The sequence below is a fragment of the Geotrypetes seraphini genome, chromosome 5 (genome assembly GCF_902459505.1).
Source record: "Geotrypetes seraphini chromosome 5, aGeoSer1.1, whole genome shotgun sequence".
Lineage (NCBI taxonomy): Eukaryota > Metazoa > Chordata > Amphibia > Gymnophiona > Dermophiidae > Geotrypetes > Geotrypetes seraphini.
Genome location: NC_047088.1, coordinates 54,031,489 through 54,055,076, shown reverse-complemented (window position 1 = coordinate 54,055,076; position 23,588 = coordinate 54,031,489). Strand labels below are relative to the sequence as shown.

Genomic DNA, 23,588 nt, shown 5'->3' with positions numbered 1-23,588 from the left:
TTGCGGTCAGTGGTTCGCGATCCCAGTCATTTGTGGTATTTTCCGACCGCGACCGCCGACCAGAAGAGGACAGCTGGAGAGGCAGGAGAGAGCAGCCGGAGCACCGGCGAGTGAAGGAAATCACTCGCTGTATGCTCCGACCGCCTCTTCCTGCATTAAAGTCGGGCCTTACCAATCAGGAGCTGCGTGTCAAAGCAGCTCCTGATTGGTAAGGACCAACTTTAGTGCAGGAAGAGGCGGTCGGAGCATACAGAGAGTGATTTCTTTCACTCACCGGTGCTCCAGCTGCTCTCTCCTGCCTGTCCCGCTGCCCTCTCCAGTCTCCCCCATGAAAATCCGTATTCGCGGTTTTTCAAGTTTTGCGGGGGTTCCTGGAATGGAACCCCCGTGAATTTCAGGGGAGTACTGTATACACTTTCACATGGAAATGCCAGTAGCACATCTACTGCTATTCTGTATTTATGTGCTCATATGATATAGTACAGAGCTTGCCAACCTGTAGGCCAGGAATTTGTGCTGACAGATATGTACCCATTTACCCTGAATATTGTTTTGGACTTTGGCATAGTTGTGCAAACCATTTTTATATTTAAATTATACAATTTGCACTAGCAGTACCCCCACCCGCCTATAAAGCACTCATCAACCCCCTACTTGTCCTGTTTATCTATTTGATTAGATTATAAGCTCTGCTGAGCAGCTTTATAGAAACAAGTAGTAGTAGGAGCAGTACTTTAAAACTGTAAAATTATTTGGGGGTTTTGTGGACCAATGAATAACAAAGGAACCAAATAGATAAACAGATTGCATATCAATGTCTGTATTTTTGGTTGCTGAGGTCCTTTTCCCTATGAAGGTTTATTTAAGCAACTGGATAAAAGTTTATTCAAATTCAAGTTAAAATGTTTTACAGTCACTTTGATCTTATTAGTGTGGGATTAGTATAAAGCTTCCCAAACTGTGGGTTAGGACTCCAAATGGGGTCACATAACCCACGTTTGAGGTCATGACTTGGATGGACTCTCCATAGGTACATTATTATATTATACATCTGGAATGAGACCGAGAACAGGGAGAGGTTTCATAGACAGCAACATACTCAACAAGAGACTGGAGACACACCTCAGAGAAGTAAAAACTGAGATCACAGATCTTACAGAACAGGTGAGACTCTGGGATATGGCATTTGACCATAGTCTAGAGGAGATAACCTCACCAAAATTATGAAAACCAAACAAAAGGAAAGATGGGTTCATCCCCTCAGATGAAATCATGAAACTAAAAAGAGAGAAAAGAAAACTCGAAAGAAAATGGAAGAAACCAGACGAAGACGAGGAAGCTAGAAAAACCTGACTAAAAGTCAACAGAATCTACATCAAGAAGATAAGAAACAAAATAATTCTTCTCAAATAAAGCCCTTAAAGCCGGAAATTCAACAAAAATCCTATACTAGGTAGTGTATGATCTGCTGGGGAAAAGACAGAAAGAAATCACTATCAAATGCTCCCTAACTAGTAAAGAATTCAGCAACTTCTTTACAGAGAAAATATTGAAGATATAGAAAGACAACAGCCTAAATAACAACATATCAACAGACAAACATACAAGGGAAAGAGGAGACATATTGGAAGAGTTCGAACCCATCATGGAGATCCAGGTGAAGAAACTAATGAGAAGAATGAAACTGGGCTCACCATCCCTTGACACATGCCCAATATACCCGATGACAGTGCTCTAAGATCCAGTACTCTCCTACCTCACAGATCTAATTGATAAATCATTACAATCCAGACAAGTCCCACTTAAATGCAAACTCTCAGTCATCAAGCTCATTCTGAAGAATAAAGAAAAAAAAGCCTAGATCTCTCCAACTAATAGACAAACTAGCATGCCAACAAATATGACTTCCAAGAAAACTAATTGAAGCTAGACCAGGCACAATAAAAATTCAGAAGATACCTGATCACAGAAACTGTTCTAATAGCAGTACAGGACTCGGTCGTCAAACACCATGCTAAAGGAGATGACGTGCTACTGGGGTTCCTAGACCTCTCGGCTGCTTTTAACACAGGTACTCGGTTGAAATGTTTTTGATCTTGGGGGTACTTGGCTTGAAGAAACTGGGAAACACTGAATTGAGGGATACAGATTCAAACCTACTGTAACTCAATGAATTGCTTTTTATTCTGGGGCTCCCTCCAGGAACAAATAAATATGTACTATATCTAAAGATATAATTTTATGTATTTATTTAAAGTATTTATATTATACTCATCAAACCTTCTAACCAGAACATCTGCAAGCCTGAAGGCTATTGGTGTACATTCAGGTGTAGCAGGCATTTTTTCTGTTCCTAGAGGGGAATCACATTTATAAAAAAAGAAAAAAGGTACACTGAGATTTGAATCTTTGTTTACTGTCCACTCCACTAACCACTAGGCTACTTTTCTGCTCTGGCATTTTCCACAAGAATGCTGCCAGACAGATATCCCTGTGCTTTGTTTTCCTCCATTTTAAATTTAGACATCTCAGTTTGTAAAATGGTTGTTCCGGATGGACCTCTCCTCCCTGTTTCTTACTTAAAAAAAACAAACAAAAAAGCACATAAAAATAAACCCTTTTCTTTCCTCTGTTAAATCTTATTTCCTCTTCCTCTTCATAGGAATAAGGGTAAAACTTATAGTCCCACTATATATAGAGACCCAAATAATCAGGACTACTCAAATCAAGTCACTTCACAACCAATCAAGATGACCTTTATTCTATGCAATCACTGTGGTGCTTTAATTCCAAGACACACTATTTGGAGGCTTAAGGCTTGCCCCATCTGTCTTCAACTTGCTAGTATTAAGGAGGAGCTCTGCAAACTTAAACAGGAATTGAATAAAATTAAAGCAGCTTTCATCACTCCACAAAATCATACCAACTTACCACCTCTACCTCAAAGAATAAAACAGCCCAGGAATAAATGGGTCACAGTAGGCTCAGGAAGACTGCGACATGTAACACAGAAACATCCACCTTCACAAATAGTACCTCTGCAGAATTCCTTCGCTCCACTAGTGCACTGCGATACTCAAGAAAACAGAAGGGAGGTGGGACTGGAACCAATGAAGGTAACTCAAGAGAGCAAGCACACCCTAAGCACAAATAAAAAGGCCAAAAACAGAAAACTATTACTGTTGGGGGATTCCATCATCAGAGACATTAACCTTGGAACACAAGGCGAGGAGACCAAAATAGTTAAATGTCTTCCAGGATCCTCAGCTACCAGGAGTTCCAGGCAAATACAGACTATAATTAAGGAAGAAGCTAAGGATTTTAATACTGATGTTGTCATCCATCTTGGAACAAATGACCTGGCCAACAACTCCACACTTGCAGCACAGAAAGCTTTTCGGGAGCTTGGTGAGGGCGTGAAACCTTTTGTAAAGACTTTAGCTTTTTCTGAAATACTGCCTGCATATGGAAAGGGAGAACAAAGAGTGAAAAACACAGAGGACTTTAATAGATGGCTCAAAGCCTGGTGTCATCAAGAAGGCTTCAGGTTCATTGGAGGATGGGGAAATACATGGAAGGACAAGAGGCTATATTGCACTGATAAGCTACATATTACTACTGCAGGAAAAAGAAACCTTGCAGAGAAATTTAGACAATATTTTTCTAGGCATTTAAACTAGAAGGTGGGGGTGGTGTATGTACGAAGGACAATTATAGAGACCACCCCCGGCAAAAGAAAAGATGTGATAGTAGTAAAGACTGCAACATAAGCAATATCAGCAACTCATTTCTTAGTATTGCAACGGAAAGTGAAACGAAACAAAAATCCATACGAAAAAGGAGATTATCGATAAAAAATAGCTGGAAAGCGATGACCACAAATGCTCGCAGTCTAAGCAACAAAGTTCATGATCTGCAAGCCTTGATATTAGAGGCAGATCTAGATATTGTCGCTATCACAGAGACATGGTTCAGTGAATCAGCTGGATGGGATGCAAACATACCGGGATATAATCTTTTTAGGAAGGACAGAAATGGTCAAAAAGGTGGAGGAGTAGCTCTCTATGTAAAGATCAATATCCAAGCGACCTAAATGCAAGGGACCTGGGGAGAGGAAGAAGCGATATGGATTGCTCTGAAAAGAGAAGATGGAACTTCTATCTATGTAGGTGTAGTCTACAGACCTCCGACTCAATCGCAGCAAATTGATAAGGATCTGATTGTGGATATCCAAAAGTTTGGAAGGAAAGAGGAGGTTCTGCTGTTGGGAGATTTCAACCTGCCGGATGCGGACTGGAATGTTCCGTCTGCAGAATCGGAAAGAAGTAGGGAGATTGTGGATGCCTTTCAAGAGGCTCTGCTTAGACAAATGGTGACGGAACCCACAAGGGAAAAAGCGAAATTGGATCTGGTCCTCACAAATGGAAAGATTATCTCTAATATTCGAGTGGGTGCTCATCTGGGAAGTAGCGATCATCAAACGGTTTGGTTTGATATAATGGCTAAAGTGGAGAGTGGCCGCACGATGCTTAAAGTCCTAGATTTCAAACGTACGGACTTTAATGCTATGGGAGAGTACCTGAAGAAAGAGCTGTTAGGATGGGAGGACATAAGAGAAGTGGAAAGACAGTGGTCTAAGCTGAAAGGAGCGATAAAAATGGCTACGGACCTTTATGTGAAGAAAATCAATAAAAACAAGAGAAAAAGGAAGCCGATATGGTTCTCCAACCTAGTGGCTGAGAAAATAAAGGAGAAAGAGTTGGCATTTGTGAAATATAAAAAAAACCAAGAAGAGGAGAGCAGAAAGGACTACAGGGTGAAACTGAAAGAAGCCAAGAGAGAGATACGTCTGGCGAAAGCACAGGCGGAGGAAAAAAGGGCTAAAAATGTAAAAAAGGGAGACAAAATTTTTTTCAGATATATTAGTGAAAGGAGGAAGATGAAAAATGGAATTGCTAGGCTAAAAGATGCTGGGAACCAATATGTGGAAAGTGATGAGGAGAAAGCGAATGTGCTAAACAAATGCTTCTGTTCTGTGTTCACAGAAGAAAATCCTGGAGAAGGACCGAGATTGTCTTGCAAAGTTACACGAGAAAATGGAGTAGATTCTGCACCGTTCACGGAGGAGGGTGTTTATGAGCAACTTGAAAAACTGAAGGTGGACAAAGTGATGGGACCAGACGGGATCCATCCCAGGATACTAAGGGAGCTCAGAGAGGTTCTGGCGAGTCCTATTAAAGACTTGTTCAACAAATCTCTGGAGACGGGAGTGATTCCTGGGGATTGGAGGAGAGCAGATGTGGTCCCTATTCACAAAAGTGGTCACAGGGATGAAGCAGGAAACTACAGGCCGGTGAGCCTCACTTCAGTTGTTGGAAAAATAATGGAAGTTTTGCTGAAAGAAAGGATAGTGTACTTCCTTGAATCTAATGGGTTACAGGATCCGAGGCAACATGGCTTTACAAAAGGTAAATCGTGCCAAACGAACCTGATTGAATTTTTGATTGGGTGACCAGAGAGCTGGATCGAGGACATATGCTAGATGTAATTTACTTGGATTTCAGCAAAGCCTTTGATACAGTTCCTCATAGGAGGCTGTTGAACAAACTTGAAGGGCTGAAATTAGGACCCAAAGTGGTGAACTGGGTCAGAAACTGGCTGTCGGACAGACACCAGAGGGTGGTGGTTAATGGAAGTCGCTCGAAGGAAGGAAAGGTGAGTAGTGGAGTCCCTCAGGGATCAGTGCTGGGGCCAATCCTGTTCAATATGTTTGTGAGTGACATTGCTGAAGGGTTAGAAGGAAAAGTGTGCCTTTTTGCAGATGTTACCAAGATTTGTAACAGAGTAGACACCGAAGAGGGAATGGAAAATATGAAAAAGGATCTGCAAAAGTTAGAGGAATGGTCTAATGCCTGGCAACTAAAATTCAATGCAAAGAAATGCAGAGTAATGCATTTGGGGATTAATAATAGGAAGGAACCGTATATTAGAGAATGACACGGTGACAAAATTCATCACCGTTCCCGTCCCCGCGGAAAACCGCGGTAAACAATCTTCATGTCATTCTTTAAGGAGAGAGGGAAGAATCAGAGTATGAATGGCCACAACCACTGACCCTCAAACTTTGCTTTGAAGAATGCTGGTGTAGAAGGACTGAGGCTGAAATAGACACTAAAAAATGAAATGGGATTATTTCCCACGGTTATCCGCGGGGACGGGAACGGTGATGAATTTTGTCACCGTGTCATTCTCTACCGTATATGCTGGGAGGAGAGAAGCTGATATGCACGGATGGGGAGAGGGACCTTGGGGTGATAGTGTCAAAAGATCTAAAGGTGAAAAAACAGTATGACAAGGCAGTGGCTGCTGCCAGAAGGATGCTGGGCTGTATAAAGAGATGCGTAGTCAGTAGAAGGAAGAAGGTGTTGATGCCCCTGTACAGGTCATTGGTAAGGCCCCACTTGGAGTATTGTGTTCAATTTTGGAGACCGTATCTGGCGAAGGACGTAAGAAGACTTGAGGCGGTCCAGAGGAGGGCGACGAAAATGATAGGAGGCTTGCGCCAGAAGACGTATGAGGAGAGACTGGAAGCTCTGAATATGTATACCCTAGAGGAAAGGAGAGACAGGGGAGATATGATTCAGACGTTCAAATACTTGAAGGGCATTAACGTAGAACAAAATCTTTTTCAGAGAAAGGAAAATGGTAAAACCAGAGGACATAATTTGAGGTTGAGGGGTGGTAGATTCAAGAGCAATGTTAGGAAATTCTACTTTACAGAGAGGATGGTGGATGCCTGGAATGTGCTCCCGAGAGAGGTGGTGGAGAGGAAAACGGTGACTGAGTTCAAAGAAGCGTGGGATGAACACAGAGGATCTAGAATCAGAAAATAATATTAAATATTGAACTAAGGCCAGTACTGGGCAGACTTGCACGGTCTGTGTCTGTATATGGCTGTTTGTTGGAGGATGGGCTGGGGAGGGCTTCAATGGCTGGGAGAATGTAGATGGGCTGGAGTAAGTCTTAACAGAGATTTCGGCAGTTGGAACCCAAGCACAGTACCGGGTAAAGCTTTGGATTCTTGCCCAGAAATAGCTAAGAAGAAAAAATTTAAAAATTTAAATTGACTCAGGTTGGGCAGACTGGATGGATCATTCGGGTCTTTATCTGCCGTCATCTACTATGTTACTATGTTACTATGTATGAGGCCCTTCTCTTATATTTTCAAACAGGAAATCTGGGCATCTTTCCTATTCGAAAATTGCAGTGAGATGGATTGTTTTTTGGGGATGTTATGAGCAGGACGTCCCAATTCTGACTTGGACGTTCTTTTGAAAATGCCCCTCCAAAACAGTTAAGTGGCAGCCTTCTTTGAATTCTTATACTACTTGCTACATTGTTATTAAGGAGAGCTATGGAGAAGATATTCACATATTCTCAAAAGAAGTAAAGAACATAGGGGGGATATGTAGAAGAGTTTGTAAATATTGTTTTCATTAGTGCCTTTGCCAACGTGATTGTTTTTGCTATTGTTGTTGTCCCAGTTATTTTTTTTTTAAAAAAAGAAGTAAACACGTTGGTTCAGAATGCCATTGCCTGAATGGCTTGAATTATTGACCGCATGAGGAGTGCTGCCAATGGCCTTCCAGCATTTGTCAGTCCCAGCCCTGGTCTCAACCAAATCAAATACTTTTTGTGAGAGCTCCCAAATAATAGTCTCCAGGCATATACTGGGATTTCCCCTTGAACTCAGAAAATGGTAGATAAGGCCATGAGTTGAACAAATGGGAAACACATGCAGAAGAAGCAAATACAGAAATTAGATCATCCAATCAAGATCAGATTTCAGAGTGCAGCCGAACAAAGAAACCAGAAAAGCACAATTGGAACTGCATAAAGGGCTTGATTTACTAAGCTGTTTCCCTATAGATGCAGAATGAGAGAAAAGCCTCAGTAAATTACGCTCAGAATGCTGAAGATGATTCATGCCATAACATAAAATGAAAAAGTCATTATCATCATCCATTTTATTTCTAAGCTGTGCTTCTTTTCTGAGCAGCAGCAGAATACATGTTTATCAAATTTGAGGAAATTCTTCTCCTTCACAAAACCTTACACTATGAATCTAAGTAAATCAAGGAGCAGCTGTGCCGATTTGCAGAAGACTCCTGCACAGGCTTCAAATGGATACTAGAAAGGACAGGTGCAATATGAAACAAAGAATTAACTCAAGGAAAGAGAAGATTTTTAAAAATGAGGGCATAGTTATATTAATACCATTAATTCCCCCAAAGTGTAAAAAAACAAGAAAATATATCCATACAAAACATACCTAGGAATAAAACCAGAGAAGGACAGAGTAAAGTCAATTTGATACTTTGAACAACCAGGGTGGCACTGCTGATTTTAAGAAGAGCTTCGCTGGCATAGACTGGAATCGGGCTGCAACGGGAATATAAAGTGCAAGCAGAGGACAAAAAAGGGGTTTCAAGTACAAATTAACTACCAGACCTTTAACTTTCCCAAGGCATTGTTTTATTCAAAGTTTTCTTGAACCTTATTGGGAAAAACAATCAGTCACAGGTCATTAGATTTGTACCCGCACAGCAAATGTTGTGGGTGCAAATCTCACAGTTTGTTGCGGACATACATCAAATTAATTTATGTGCAATAAGTAAATGGAAGCACAGCCCCTGACGAAAAATGTGAAATGATTGGGCAGCCGTCGGGCGTGAAAGATAAGTGCTTTCCATTTTTAGGCACTTTATGCACTCCAAGCACTTTATCGATTTAAAAATATTTTGCACAGCATAAGTCACTTTACTTAATGATCTGTGATTGATTGTTTTTCCCAATAAGGTTCAAGAAAACTTTAAATAAAGCAATGCCTTGGGAAAGTTAAAGGTCTGGTAGTTAATTTGTACTTGAAACCCCTTTTTTGTCCTCTGCTTGCACTTGATTTCACCTCTGTAAACGCCTTTTCCTTCCCTCAAGAAGATCCTTTATTGTATTCTTTATCCATAGAACTCCAATTAGTATATAAGCTTTCTATTTAGACTTATTGTATTGTATTAAGACTTACTGTATTGTATTCAGACTTATTGCTATTCGCTGACTGTCCAGCCTTCTCTCAATGTGAACCGCCTAGAAGTCGCCTGACTATGGCGGTATAGAAAAATAAAGTTATTATTATTATTGATTTTCATTTTTGGACAATTTAAGTTTTCTTCTATTTTTGTTTGCAACGGGAATATAACCATGCAATCAAACCAAATTGTTTCTAGTTTCAAGATTTCATCCAATACTACGCTTCACTAAGGAGCCTTTTTACTAATGCTTAGCGCTTGCTAACAGTCAACGCACACCAAATGCTGTGGGCACACTATTAATACTTGTTGGTCTTGAATGCATTTTGAATGCAAGCAGCGTCTTTCTCACTGCTCACCACATATTAGATTCTCCACTTATTCACCATTATAGGACCCTTAGGGACCCCTGAAGAAGACTTTTTGTCAAAACGCGGACCGTGTTGGGTCCTGCGCCCCTAGTGGACTAGGTCCTTTAAGGTTTTTATGTGGATGATTTTATTTTAGGTGGATGATTTTATTTTAGGTGGATGATTTTAGTGAACTTTTGGAACTTTGACATTTAAAAATAAAGTCCTTTTAAGGAACATCGTCACTCCACAGAGTTTCTTTTGCTTTCCTCTTGAGTAGGGTTACCAGATTTTACTCTCATAAAATCCGGACCCATGGCTGCACCCCAGGCCTGCCCAGTTCTATCCTGCCCAGCTCTGTTCTGCCCATGTCACGCCCCATTCGACCCCCGCCCGCCACTAACTTCTTCTCGTGCTCGCGCACGCACGCGACATCGCCACATTGCATCCGCCCACGCACAGCTGCCCTCCTAATGTGGTCCTGAGCTGGAAGCTTTTCAAAACCTGGACACAGTGCCAGGTTTTGAAAAGCTGTCTGGAGCCTGGACAGTGCCCTAAAAAGAGGACATACCCGGTTAAATCCGGACGTCTGGCAATCCTAGTCTTGAGGTCCTTAGGCCCAGATTCTACAAATGATGCCCAATGTTAGACGCTTGGATCAGTGCAACTAGCTGATGTAGGCACCTAACTTACCCCCTCTTTTACTAAGCCGATAGTGCTGGCTGACACGTTAAATGCCCTGATACCCATAGAGACTGATGGGCATCGGAGCATTCTCACAAGACTGTGGGAATTGGTGAGGTTGTTGCAGGAGCTCGTGTCCACCATTTTTCCTGGTGGCTCTGAACGGGGCAGGAGGATAGGAGGATCGCTCCTACCCTAGTTCACTGCTGGATCACCAGGGCATGCAATGTAAGCCTTTACAAAGTCTGGGAAGTGGGAGGGAGGTGGGGTGCCAAGCAATTGTTAGTGAATCAATCGCTTGGCTATTTTGCATGAGATTTTACTAATTTACATGGGAGGATCGGGATCGGATTGCTACACTGGTTAGTGAATCTGGTCAGAGGGAAATCGGGTTGCTTAGTGAATCTAGCCCAAAGACCTTGGCTTCCTTTCCAACTAAAAAGGCATTTAAAACTGCTCTGCCACCTTTCTGTCTCCTGCCCATCCACCCACCCCTCTCTCTTCCTATCCCTGAAATGCTTTCATGTTTTACTTATATATACTAAAATATATAGCAAAAGAAACTTGGATATGTGAAATATCGATAATATAATGTGCCACACTTTCACAAAAGATGATGATGTCACAAATAAGTGTAGGCAGTGCTGCTTCAGTTTAAAGGGGTGTATATTTCAAAAAACGGAGGAAAAAGCCTCAGACAAATGCCCTCCCACCGCCACAATGGTGGATAAAGGTGGTTGGGTGGTAACCTCATTGGCAGAAAACCTCCATTGCACACCCTATTAAATAAACTATAAGCAGGGCTGTCTATGCAATTGATAGATGAAAAACTTTCAACTTATCTATGATCGGTACACCGACAATGGCCAGCGTTTCACCAACTTGCTGCCTCAGGGTGTAACAGAATCCGATCAAACTAGGGCCAGAAAAGAAGATTATATCAAAAACTGGACTTATGCATAACTTCAAACAAGTTTAAAGAAGCCACTCTGACATACCTTTTAATCGGGACGTGGAGAACGTCTCCACTGATCAAAAAAGATGGCCACATCTATCAATTGCATAGACAGCCCTGCTTATAGTTTATTTAATAGGAAGTGCAATGGAGGTTTTCTGCCAATGAGGTTACCACCCAACCACCTTTATCCACCATTGTGGTGGTGGGAGGGCATTTGTCTGAGGCTTTTTCCTCCGTTTTTTGAAATATACACCCCTTTAAACTGAAGCAGCACTGCCTACACTTATTTGTGACATCATCATCTTTTTACTTATATATACTGACATTTGTCAACATTTGTTTATTTCTGATCTGAAGAAAAGCTACTTTTGAAAGCTCATCATAAAATGCATCGACTTAATCCAATAAAAAGGTACTACGTACCTTATTTCCTTTGGTTTTTGTTTTATTTCTTTATATTACCTTGGAAAGTAAACTAACACGGCCACCACATCATTTCATTACCTGTAACTTGTAATTGATTTTAATTAACACTAATATTTGCTTGTTAAGAAGCCAATTGGCACTAATTAGCTTGTGATCCAATTAAATTGCACATGCAAGTTTTTGCACTTTTTATAGAATTTGGGAGAAAATTTGAAAAGCCCTTCAGTACAAAGGCTCTCACCCTTGGCAAGCAGTATTGTATATTTAGGAATTAAGTGTTACATAAATCCCTAGATTCAATATATGGTGCCCAAAGTCACACACTCAGTTTTGAGATGCACACAGAAATAAATTGGATAATGAGCTCTGAGCCATCAACAAATGGATGCTAACAACCAAAAACAGATATTAACTGGTACTTATTAAAATTTGCAAGCGCATCCGGATGCGGCCCTGAGCATGTTGGAGACATTCTGAAAAGCTGCATGCGGAATGAGAGAATACTGCCTAACTGTTCCTAACATGGATGCTGGCATTTACACCAAGTTTCAGCAGTCTGGTGCCCAAACTTTAGACGCTGGATTTGATTTTTGATTTTATTTCTTATATACCGCTATACCGTGAGGTTCAAAGTGGTTTACAATGAAGATAGATTAAAGATACATTAAAATAAAATAAATAAAAATGGTACTTTGGATTTCCCTAGCTGTCCCGAAGGCTCACAATCTAGCTGGATCTATGCTAAACGCTCTTCTGTATAAGGCGTATGCCCTTTAAACAACAGTGCTTTGCTCCTGAATTTTATTGGCGCCTATGTTTTGTCGCTCTTTAATGAATTCCCTCCTAAAATGAAAAAACAAAAAATTTGTTTGTTCATGTAGTTATGTTGCTATTACCTTTCATACAACATTCAAACAAGCACTTAGTAATGTATATTCAGAGTTTCGCATCTAAATATTTCATATATCATAACCTTGAATAAACAGCCTGAGACCTCAGTGATGTTGCTGCATAGCAAGATACTTCAACGTGCAGTCTTATCACACCACTGTCATCATTGGTCTAAACCAGGGATCTCAAAGTCCCTCCTTGAGGGCCGCAATCCAGTCGGGTTTTCAGAATTTCCCCAATGAATATGCATTGAAAGCAGTGCGTGCACATATATCTCATGCATATTCATTGGGGAAATCCTGAAAACCCGACTGGATTGCGGCCCTCGAGGAGGGACTTTGAGATCCCTGGTCTAAACTCTTCTTAGCAATCTTTTACTCCAATAAATGCTTTGCATTACTTTATAAATAATTTCTAAATATCCCCGTAATACTCATCTGTTTTTTGTTTAAATAGTAACCAACAGCTAGGGGATCTCTCTCCAACCTAGATTCTATGTTTCGCCATAGCTTTATCAAGGATGTCTCATTAATAAGCCATCAACATCGTTACTGCACTCAAACTCTTCCTGCAGAATTCTTGATAGAACTATGGCACAACATAGAATCTAGGTTGGAGAGAGATCCCCATAGCCATTGGTTACTATTTAGTTAGATTGTGAGCCTTCGGGACAGTAAGGGAATTTCTAAGTACCTATCTTTTTAATTTTAATTGTTACTGTTACTGGTTACTTTATCCTGGTTAATCTGACTCTGCATCTTCGCTGTAAATGTACAGTCTCTTCTCCTGTAAACCGCTCTGAACTGTTTTATGGTATTGCGGTATACAAAAAATAAAATTATTATTATTATTTAAACAAATGACAGGTGAGTACTCTATTGAAACAAAAAGTGTCATGAAAAGTGCGAAATGACTCATAAGTTTCATGGCTCCATATCATTCTCTTCTTGGTTGGGCTGAGAATTTTCAGCGGCCCCTCGTAATTTCTTGAGATAGCCAAGAGAATGGCATAAGACCACCTGGGCAAATAACAATTAATTATCCAGTAGGCATGTGCAGGTGAAATTTCATACAGCAAAGGTCTATGGGTACCACATTAGTCCATTTTCATATGTAGAAATAAGGATTGCAGGTGAAACCTTTTTATTGCACCAACCCAATGTGTGAGAATGAGTTTCACAAAAAACAAGTCTCTAACTTGTTTGTTGATCCTTATTTTGTAATATCCTCACAAAAACCTATCAAAGCCCTTCTGTAATCATTTTTTTTTTTAATATTCTTTATTCATTTTGAAAACTTACAGCAAGCGTACAGGAATATATCATTAGTAACAACAATAACACTTGTAATTCTCATATAATTCTACAAACATAAAAATTATAATCAATTATATCATAAATATAATATAAACACATAATATAGTGAAATTTCTGTAATCTATGTTTCTCCTTCTATCCCAGCTGTGGATTAAGAATACAGTGGAACCTTGGTTTACGAGCATAATTCGTTCCAGAAGCATGCTCGTAAACCAAATTGCTCGTATATCAAAGCAAGTTTCCCCATAGGAAGTAAGGGAAACTGCTTTGATTGGTTCCACCTCCTCCCCCCCCCAAGAAGCTACCGGTGCTGCTCCATTCTCCCCCCTCCTTGAGGAATCTGACGCTGTTCCAAACCCCTCCCCGTGATCCAGCTTCCCCCTCCCCTGCGAACCGGTATCCCCCCCCGCCCGCGTTGCCCCCCTCTCCACCGCGATCCTACTTTATCCCTCCCGAGCAGTCAATAACACCCTTTACCCGACTTGGCACCAGTGCCGGTGTCCGAAGATCCTCCCTCTTCTGGCGCGGCTGGGCAGTGCGTCGGAGATCCTCCTTCTTCTGGGCTGGGCTGGGCTGGGCTGGACTGGCTTTGAGCATTTGCGCATGCTCAAAGCCTTCTGGTCTCGCTCTCTCCGAGATTGAGAGCAAGACCAGAAGGCTTTGAGCATGCGTAAATGCTCAAAGCTAGTCCAGCCCAGCCCAGACCAGAAGAAGGAAGATCTCCAACACACCGCCCAGCCCAGGCCGCGCCAGAAGAGGGAGGATCTTCGGGCACCAGCACCGGTGCCAAGTCGGGCAAAAGGGGGGGGGAAGTAGGATCGCGGTGGAGGGGGGGCAATGCGAGCGGGGTGGGATGCCGGATCGCTGGGGGGGATGCCGGATCGCCGGAGGGGGGGGGGCCGCTCATACAGCGAGGCAAGCTCGGTTTACGAGGCACCAAGTTTGCAAATGTTTTGCTCGTCTTGCAAAACACTCGCAAACTGGTGCACTCGTAAACCGAGGTACCACTGTATTTGGAATTCTCAGTAGTCAGTGAAGATCATGGCTAGGCAATACAGTCATGGTATTTCATGTAGCACTGACTGAGAAGTAGGGCAAATTTGAAAGGAGCACTCTGTATCATTGATTTCCAGGACTGCTGCTGACCTTCACATGTCGGCTAAGGTTTGATCAAATTGTTTTTTTGATTTTCAGTAAAGTAAAATAACAACTATAATTTGGGGTCAATTATTTCTTCAAAAAGGACAAAAGAGGAATTTGTAAACCTGAGAGAAATGAAGGTCTTTGAAGAAGTTCTGCCCTTTCATCCCATTTACCAGAAACAAGCACTCTGTTGTACATCTTTATGCTAATGACACAGCAGTTTGAAGATTGAAGATTAATAAAAGATTTATGATTTTTCTTTTATGTTTTATTATTATTAAAAAATGCATGAGCTTTTTCAAGATGATACATTACTCCTCGCCTCTAATACAATATTTGTCTTTTAGTTGCCAAACATTTACAATGGTATTTCATAAGAAGATATACTAAAATGTTTTCTTGTATAGCCATAGGCAGTCAGTGAATCAACTGTTTGGGGATGGGCTAGGGTGGAGAACGGAGAGGAGCAAGTTCAAATCCTTGGGCCAAAACATCTACCGTATGCAAGCAGTAAAAGGACAGTGGGGTACTTCAAACACAGCAAGGAAGGAATCCTTCACTGTGTGTCTCTGACACACCCTACAGAAACGCCGATGTGATATTTACATGTTTAACAATCCTTTTTATAATCAATCCTTACAACTTGTGAAGTTTCTAGTTGTGCAACACTCTTGCCACGGTGCGACCTCATCTGGAGAATTGCGTTCAATTCTGGTCTCCTTATCTCAAGAAAGATATAGTGGCGCTAGAAAAGGTTCACAGAAGAGCAACCAAGATGGTAAAGGGGATGGAACTCCTCTTGTTTGAGGAAAGACTAAAATGGTTAGGGCTCTTCAGCTTGGAAAAGAGACGGTTGAAGGGAGATATGATTGAAGTCTACAAAATCCTGAGTGGAGTAGAACGGGTACAAGTGGATCGATTTATCACTCCATCAAAAATTACAAAGACTAGGGGACACTCAAAGTTAAAGGGAAATACTTTTAAAACCAAATGGAGGAAATTTTTTTTCACTCAGAGAATAGTTAAGCTCTGGAACATGTTGCCAGGGGATGTGGTAAGAGCAGATAGTATCGCTGGTTTTAAGAAAGGTTTGGACAAGTTCCTGGAGGAAAAGTCCATAGTCTGATACTGAGAAAGACATGGGGGAAGCCACTGCTTGCCCTGTATCAGTAGCATAGAATATTGCTAAGCCTTGGGTTTTGGCCAGGTATTAGTGACCTGGATTGGCCACCGTGAGAACGGGTACTGGGCTTGATGGACCATTGGTCTGACCTAGTAAGGCTATTCTTATGTTCTTATGTTATAGATGATTACTTCTTTTATTAGCTCACTTGTTCAAGTTCCAGTGTCCCCTGAGGAAGGCATTTTCATATGCCGAAACTAGGATCCTTGTTGGGATGTGTTTTGTTCAAAATAAAATTAGAGTTGTTGGTTTGGACATCACGCTTGCCTTTTATCCAGTTTGTTCTGGTGCAGTTGGAACAGCTGACTTCCTTCAGTACCTCTGTTACGGATAGTAATATACACACTGAATTCATTCTAAGAATTATGCACCAAAGGACAAAAAAAAAAAAAAAATGCACCAAAATAATACAACATAATAGACCAATATTTGTAGTATTATACAAATATATACAGGCACATTAACACTTGAGACCAGATTCTGAATAGGAGACTAGCACATGGGCATCCTATATAGAATCATGTCTGTCCTTAATGGTCCATCAAGGCCAGTAGCCCATTCTCACAGTGGCCAACTCAAGTCACTAGTACCTGACAAAATCCAAAGAGTAGCAACATTCCATGCTGCCGATCCAGGACAAGCAATGGCTTTCCCCATGTCTTTTTCAATATCAGACTGTGGACTTTTCCTCCAGGAAATTGTCCAAACCCTTATTAAAACCAGCTACACTATCTGCTCTTACCACAACCTCTGCCAATGCATTCCAGAGCTTAACTATTCTCTGAGTGAAAAAATATATCCTCCAATTAGTTTTAAAAGTATTTCCCTGTAACTTCAAGTGTCCCCTAGTCTTTGTAATTTTTGAGGTAGGAGGCAATGTTCTGTTATGGATTAGGAGCTGGTTATTTGACAGAAAATAGATAGTAGGGTAAATGGCTATTTTTCTCAATGAAGGAAGGTGAATAGTGGAATGCTGCAGGGATCTCTACTGGGACCAGTGCTATTTATTTGCCCAGGCGGTCTTACGCCATTCTCTTGGCTAACGCAAGAAAGTATGAGGGGCCGCTGAAAAGTTCTCAGCCCAACTAAATAACAATGAATTATCCAGTAGGCATGTGTAGGTGAAATTCCATACAGCAAAGGTCTATGGATACCGCATTAGTCCATTTTAATATGTAGAAATAAGGATTGCAGGTAAAACCTTTTTATTGCACCAACCCAATGTGATGAGTGAAGTGATTATATTTGAGGATAACATAAAACTATTCAAAGTGATTAAAACACAAGCCATCTGTGAAAAATTACAAGAAGACCACAGGAGATTGGAAAACTGGGCATCCAAATGGCAGGTGAGCTTTAATGTGGAGAAATGCAAAGTGATGCACATTAGGGAGAATAATCCAATCATGGTTACAGGATACTAGGATCTACCTTAGGAGTCAGCACCCAAGAAAAAGATGTTAGGTGTCATTGACAATACGCTGAAATCTTCTGCCCAGTGTGCAGTGGCGGCCAACAAAAGCAAATAGGATGCTAGGAAATATTAGGAAAGGGATGGAAAATAAGATTGAGAATATTATAATGCCTCTATATCACTCCATGGTGAAATCTCACCTTGAATAGTGCATGAAAATCTGGTCGCCATATCTCAAAAAAGATATAGCAGAATTAGAAAAGTTCAAATAAGAGTGACCAAAGTGATGGAACTCCTCTCCTATGAGGAAAGGCTAAAGAGGTTGGGATTCGACAGATGAGGGGGGATATAATTGAGGGCTACAAAATCCTGAGTGGTGTAGAATGGATAAAAGTGAATTGATTTTTAACTCTTTCAAAAATTACAAAGACTGAGGGATACTGAATGAAGTTACACAAAAATACCTTTAAAACAAATAGGAGGAAATATATTTTCACAGAACAAATAGTTAAGTTTTGGACCTTGTTGTCAGAGAATGTTGTAAGAATGTTTAGCATAGCTGGGTTTAAAAAAGATTTGGGCAAATTCCTGGAGGAAAAGTCCATGGTCTCCTGTCCAAGTTTCCAAATTTATTCCAATTTTGATATCCCGCTTATCAAAATATATCTAGGTGGCTTACAATTTTCTCTCTTCATTTGATGAGCTCATTTACCCCCCCCCCCCCTTATTTTTACAAAACTGTAGTGTGTTTTTTTAGCGCCGGCTGCGGCGGTAACAGCTCCGACACTCAAAGAATTCTTATGGGCGTCGGAGCTGTTACCGCTGTGACCGGTACTAAAAACCATGCTACGGTTTTGTAAAAGGGGAGGATTTATGTACTCTCTGCAATCCAACTTCTATGAAAAAATAACTCCACTTGAATAGCTGCTATGGCACAGCACAAAAAAAAATCAATCTTTAATGGAGGAAAAAGCCTCAGATATGAAGAGAGCAATCACAATAGCTCAACTTCTTAAACATCACTGGCTCAAGAAACCTCCAGAATGTTGTGGAAAATAATTGAAGTTGATATGACTAAACAAACACCAATTAGTAGCCCTTTCCAATGGGGAACCTGCATTTTACAGCTGCCTGCCGCTTCTTCAAGGCAACGGGGCATAGGTTGAGCTGTTTCTGTTTCTCTCTTCCGTAGCTTCCTGAAGCCTCCTGTAGCTTCCTAAAGCTACAGGAGGGACAAACAGAAGCAACTCACCTATGCCCCATTGCCCTAAAGAAGCGGCAGGCAGCCGTGAAATGCGGATTCCCCATTGGAAGGGGCTACTAACTCGTGTTTGTTTAGCCATATCACCCTCGATTATTTTCCACAACATTCTGGAGGTTTTCTGAGCAAGTGATGTTTAAAAATTTGAGCTATTGTGATTGCTCTCTGCATATCTGAGGCTTTTTCCTCCATTAAAGATTGATTTTCTGTGCTGTGCCAGAGCAGCTATTCAAGTGGAGTTATTTTTTTCACAGAAGTTGAGTTTTCTTCCTCCATTCCTTTTGTTGCAAGCTCTCTGCAATCCAATACAGGGCTTGTAGCATAACAGTAGTAGGTTATCTCCTTTTTATCTTCAGGAGGACATCTAACAGTTTTTGTCCCCTTAACTTTTTCATCAATTTCTGTGATTATCTCCTGCTGCAGTGGGTCTATAAGCATGTTCATTATGGCTCATCACTGCACCAGGAATGCTATCTTCTTCTAAAGGTTCTGCAGTATCACTACCACCATCTTTAGCCCTAATGCGTAAGCTGTGGATGGGCACCTTTTATCCTGGATGATGTACAGTTAGTATGTATCCTCCTTTTTCTTTCCTCCCATACCTCTATTGTAGTTTCACCTTGCTGAGATTTGTTATAGATCTTATTCAGTGGCACCACTTCATAAAAGTATTCAGCAAGACTTTGGACGAAATCGTTATTCTCTCCATCTCACAGATGGTGAGCAGTTCACTAAGGGCTCCTTTTACGAAGCCGCGTTAGCGGCTTTATCGCACGTGACTTTTTATCACGCGCTAACCCCCATGCTAGCTGAAAAACTACCGCCTGCTCAAGAGGAGGCGGTAGCGGCTAGCATGGCCGGCAGTTTAGCGCATGCTATTACACGCATTAAACCGCTAACGCAGCTTCCTAAAAGGAGCCCTACGTTGCTGATGAATTCTAAATTGCACTTTTCCCTGTTATCATGCTTTGTGTAAGCTGTGAACTTTAGCCCAATGAGACGCAGGGGAAGTCAGCTGTGTTATGAAATTTGAATATTTAGGGCTGGTTAAAACGCCGCAGCCATCTTGCTCTTTAAATTTATGGGAGTCGGATGACATAAGCGGCCGCGGTAAGTTTGTCCTCAGCTTTACTGTTTAGACGGAGGTACGTTTTGATTTAGAAGGCTATTTCTAATGTGTCTCGTTTTGATAGGGGGACCCTTGAAACAGCATTTGTTGCAAAACATGTTGGGTCTACCTCTCCCGGGTCAAATTAGCTAAAAAAGATAAGTGGCTTTAAAATAATATTGAAATGCATGAGTTAATCACTGAAATACACGTTTAGAAAAGTAAGCTTTATAAGAAGTTTAAAATCAAAGGACCAGTGACGATTTTACAGGTAATTCTTCCCGCTATGCAAAATTATTACAGCGGTGGAGTGGTGGTGCTGAGGCCCGAAGTTATATGTTCACAAGTTGAAATAAAGTGGTGGTATACACTTGGAATAATTATAATATTGTGAATTTTTAATGGCATTAAAAGAAATCTCTGGATTTTATCATCACTTGAAATTCGAGTGCTTATTTCCAATGGAATTACCTACAGTGCGTGATGACAGAGTTGAACAAAAAGAATGAATGCCCAGTGGCTCTACTGTGCTAAAATCTATAAGGAATGATAGAGTTTTCCTGAAGGCACCCAAGCTGGTTGGCATAAGGTACAGTTAAGGGAACGGAGGCACTTGAAGATGAGGAGAAAGGGTTTCCTGCCAGTCAGTGCAAAGAGCCATGACTGACACTCACTGAGAACAAGTTATTTCAGACGTAACTGTTCAGACCTCTTTATGCAGTGTTTTCTCTCAGGAGCACTCAGTTAATGACTACAGTCTGGAGTGATCTTTCTACCAAGGTGACTATAGATGACATGTTATTACTCATAGCCGTGTAATGATAGATTTCAGTACAGCAGGAAATATTCACAGACCTATGAAAGAATCAAAATATAAATGTTTCATCATGCTGGCAGTGAAAGGTGCAGATCAGCAAAATAGAGTTAAAGGGTTTAATTCATGAAAATGCTGCTAAGCATTACTTTGTGATTTTTGCATGTTTTATTGAGAAAATGCAGACTGCGCTTTTTCACATTTCTTTCCTCGCTCCTCCCCATGTTATTTGACTTTCTTTCCTGCATACCCAAAGCCGATCTATGAACATAAAGAACAAAAACAATTGAGTCAAATTAAACAATACAATCAAAAACAGCTGCAGAGTTACTAGAACAAAGCCGAGATTTATTCCCCAAAATAATTGCAACTTGGTGAAAGATGCGGAAAGAAAGAGGAGCACATGAAGGCAGATGCGGACAAATCTAAATTCCGGTGTGGTGCTTCTCTGCTCAGGAACTTGTTGCTGACAGTGAAGCCTCAAGCAATCACATTAAACATTTTGAAAATTTAGACAGACAAGTTCCTAAAGGTCAAGGTTTTATAGGGCAGTGGATCTCAACAAGGGCAATAATTAGGGTTGCCAGATTTTCCAATCGGAAAATCCGGACCCCTAGACCTGCCCCCAAGTCTGCCTAGTTCCGCCCATCCCTGCCCTAATCCTGCCCACATTCCTGCCCTAGCCCCTCCCTCGCTGCCCACTCGTCCGCAAATTGCATTGGGCAGGAAGGAAGTCTGCGCATGCATGGATGTCATGTGATGATATCGTGCATGCGCGTGACATCATTGCGTTACATCCACGCATGCGCGGACTTCCTCCCTGCCTGACTCGATTTGAGGAAGCTTTTCAAAATCCAGACAAAGTGCCGGGTTTTGAAAAGCCGTCACAGTTCGCAGCTCTTTTAAACATAGAGATTACAGATTTTGCTTTGCTACAGAGTTCAGCTTCAAAAAGTATGTAGAAACAAGTTATAGGCATGGCAATGACGTCTGTCTTGTTTCTTTATCATCTTGGCTGGACATGCAGTATTAACCTTGGAAGAAGATACTTGAAGATTGGGTCAGGAAATGGTTGAGTGGAAGGCGTCAGAGGGTAGCGGCCAATGGAGATCTCTCTGAGAAAAGGGATATTATAAGTTGAGTTCCTCAAGGTTTAGTTCTTGAGCCTGTTCTTTTTAACACTTTTGTAAGCGATATTGCTGAAGGGCTGTCAGGTAAGATTTGCCTCTTTGCAGATGAGACCAAAATCTGCAATAGGGTAGATGCCGCTGATGGTGTGGATAACATGAGGAAGGACCTAGTGATGATTGAGGAACGGTCTAAAATTTTGAAGCTAAGATTTAATGCAAGGTCATGCATTTGGGCTACAAAAACCTGAGGGAACTGTACACCTTTGTGCACGAAAGAAGAGTGGGACTTGGTGTGATAGTATGTGATGATCTTAAGGAGGCTAAACAGGTTGAAAAGGCAACAGCAAAAGCTAGAATGCTTGGGTGCACAGGGAGAGGAATGGCCAGTAGGAAAAAGGAGGTATTGATGCCCCTGTATAAGACTCTGGTGAGACCTCATTTAGAATATTGTGTACAATTCTGTAGACTGTATCTTCAAAATGATATACACAGGATGGAGTTGGTCCAGAGTAAGGCTACTAAAATGGTCAGTGTTCTATGTCATAAGGGGACAGACTTAAAAATCTCAATTACTGTGTTGGTATACTTTGGAGGAAAGGCGGGAGAGGGAAACATGATAGAGATGTTTAAATACCTACGTGGCATAAATAAGCATGAGGTGAAACTCTTTCAATTGAAAGAAAACTCCAGAGAGGTTAAGAGGTAGTAGACTCAAGAGTAAAGAGGTGGTAGATTCAGGTATAATCTAAGGAAATACTTTTATACAGATAGGGTGCTAAATGCATGGAATAGTCTCCCGGTAGAGGTGGTGGAGACAATGAATTCAAGAAAACATGGGATAGGCACATGGGACTTCTTAGGGAGTGGAGAAGATAATGGTTGCTGCGGATGGGCAAACTGGATGGGCCATCATTGTTCTATGTTTCTGTGTTTCTAAATATACATTAATTTCAGAATTTGAGTTCAATGAGTGAAAAGGCCCTGTGACTTGTCCCTACTAATCTAATCCTCTTTTGGGGTTGGATCTGAGGCAAATTTCGACCTATAGATTAGAACTGTGCATTTTTAGCATTCATTTGGTTTGTTAGGATGCCTTAAAAATGGTCATGTATACAAAACTACATGCATAAACCTACATATTAACATATACAGTAATTGACTTGTGCTTTTTAAAAATTCTAATGCATCTATTAAGAAGTTATCAAAAATGAATCAAACGAATTGAAAATAGGGGAAAATTCAGACACAGTGTATCAGAAAATGAATACAATTATTTTTTTTTTTTGCAGTTCACATATCTCCTACCAATCTTAGGCATGTCATTGTAGAATGCTAGTTTCTTTGAGATGGGCTAGTCCTAGAAAACACTTTAAAAGTTCAAAATAGAATTTAATCTCTCTTCAGGAAAAGATAGACAACTAGTGCACAGACTCTAATGCCCTTGAGATAAGGTTCCATGGAAGAAGATTTATCAGCAAATGAACTGCAAAATTCAGAATTTTCTGCAGTGGTTTAATATTAGATTGTAGCAAGCTTATTAAAAAGAACTTGCAGTAGTCCCATGTGTTAGTCACTGAAAGACAGAGCAGAGAGGCTTGACCTTTTCCCTTAAGGAAAGGTCACAGCTGATGAAATTGATGCAGCTAGAAAAAGCTACTTTGAAAGTCCTTTTATCATACCCTATTTTGTTAACTTATTATTAACACTTTGCAAAACAAAACATATTTTTTCTCATCTTTAATTTAAAATTTGTCTCATTGCTTCAAAGTTCTTACAATGATGGTGAACTACTGCAAAGGAGGCACAAACTGGTAAATTCTGCAT

At 40.9% G+C, this 23,588-nt stretch overlaps 1 protein-coding gene across 1 annotated transcript in view; it reads right to left on the bottom strand.

Moving 5' to 3' along the window:
- The window catches only part of LOC117360298 (connector enhancer of kinase suppressor of ras 2-like), a 719,694-nt gene that overhangs the window by 277,697 nt on the left and 418,409 nt on the right, over positions 1-23,588 (bottom strand). The gene's annotated exons all lie outside the window — the stretch shown is intronic.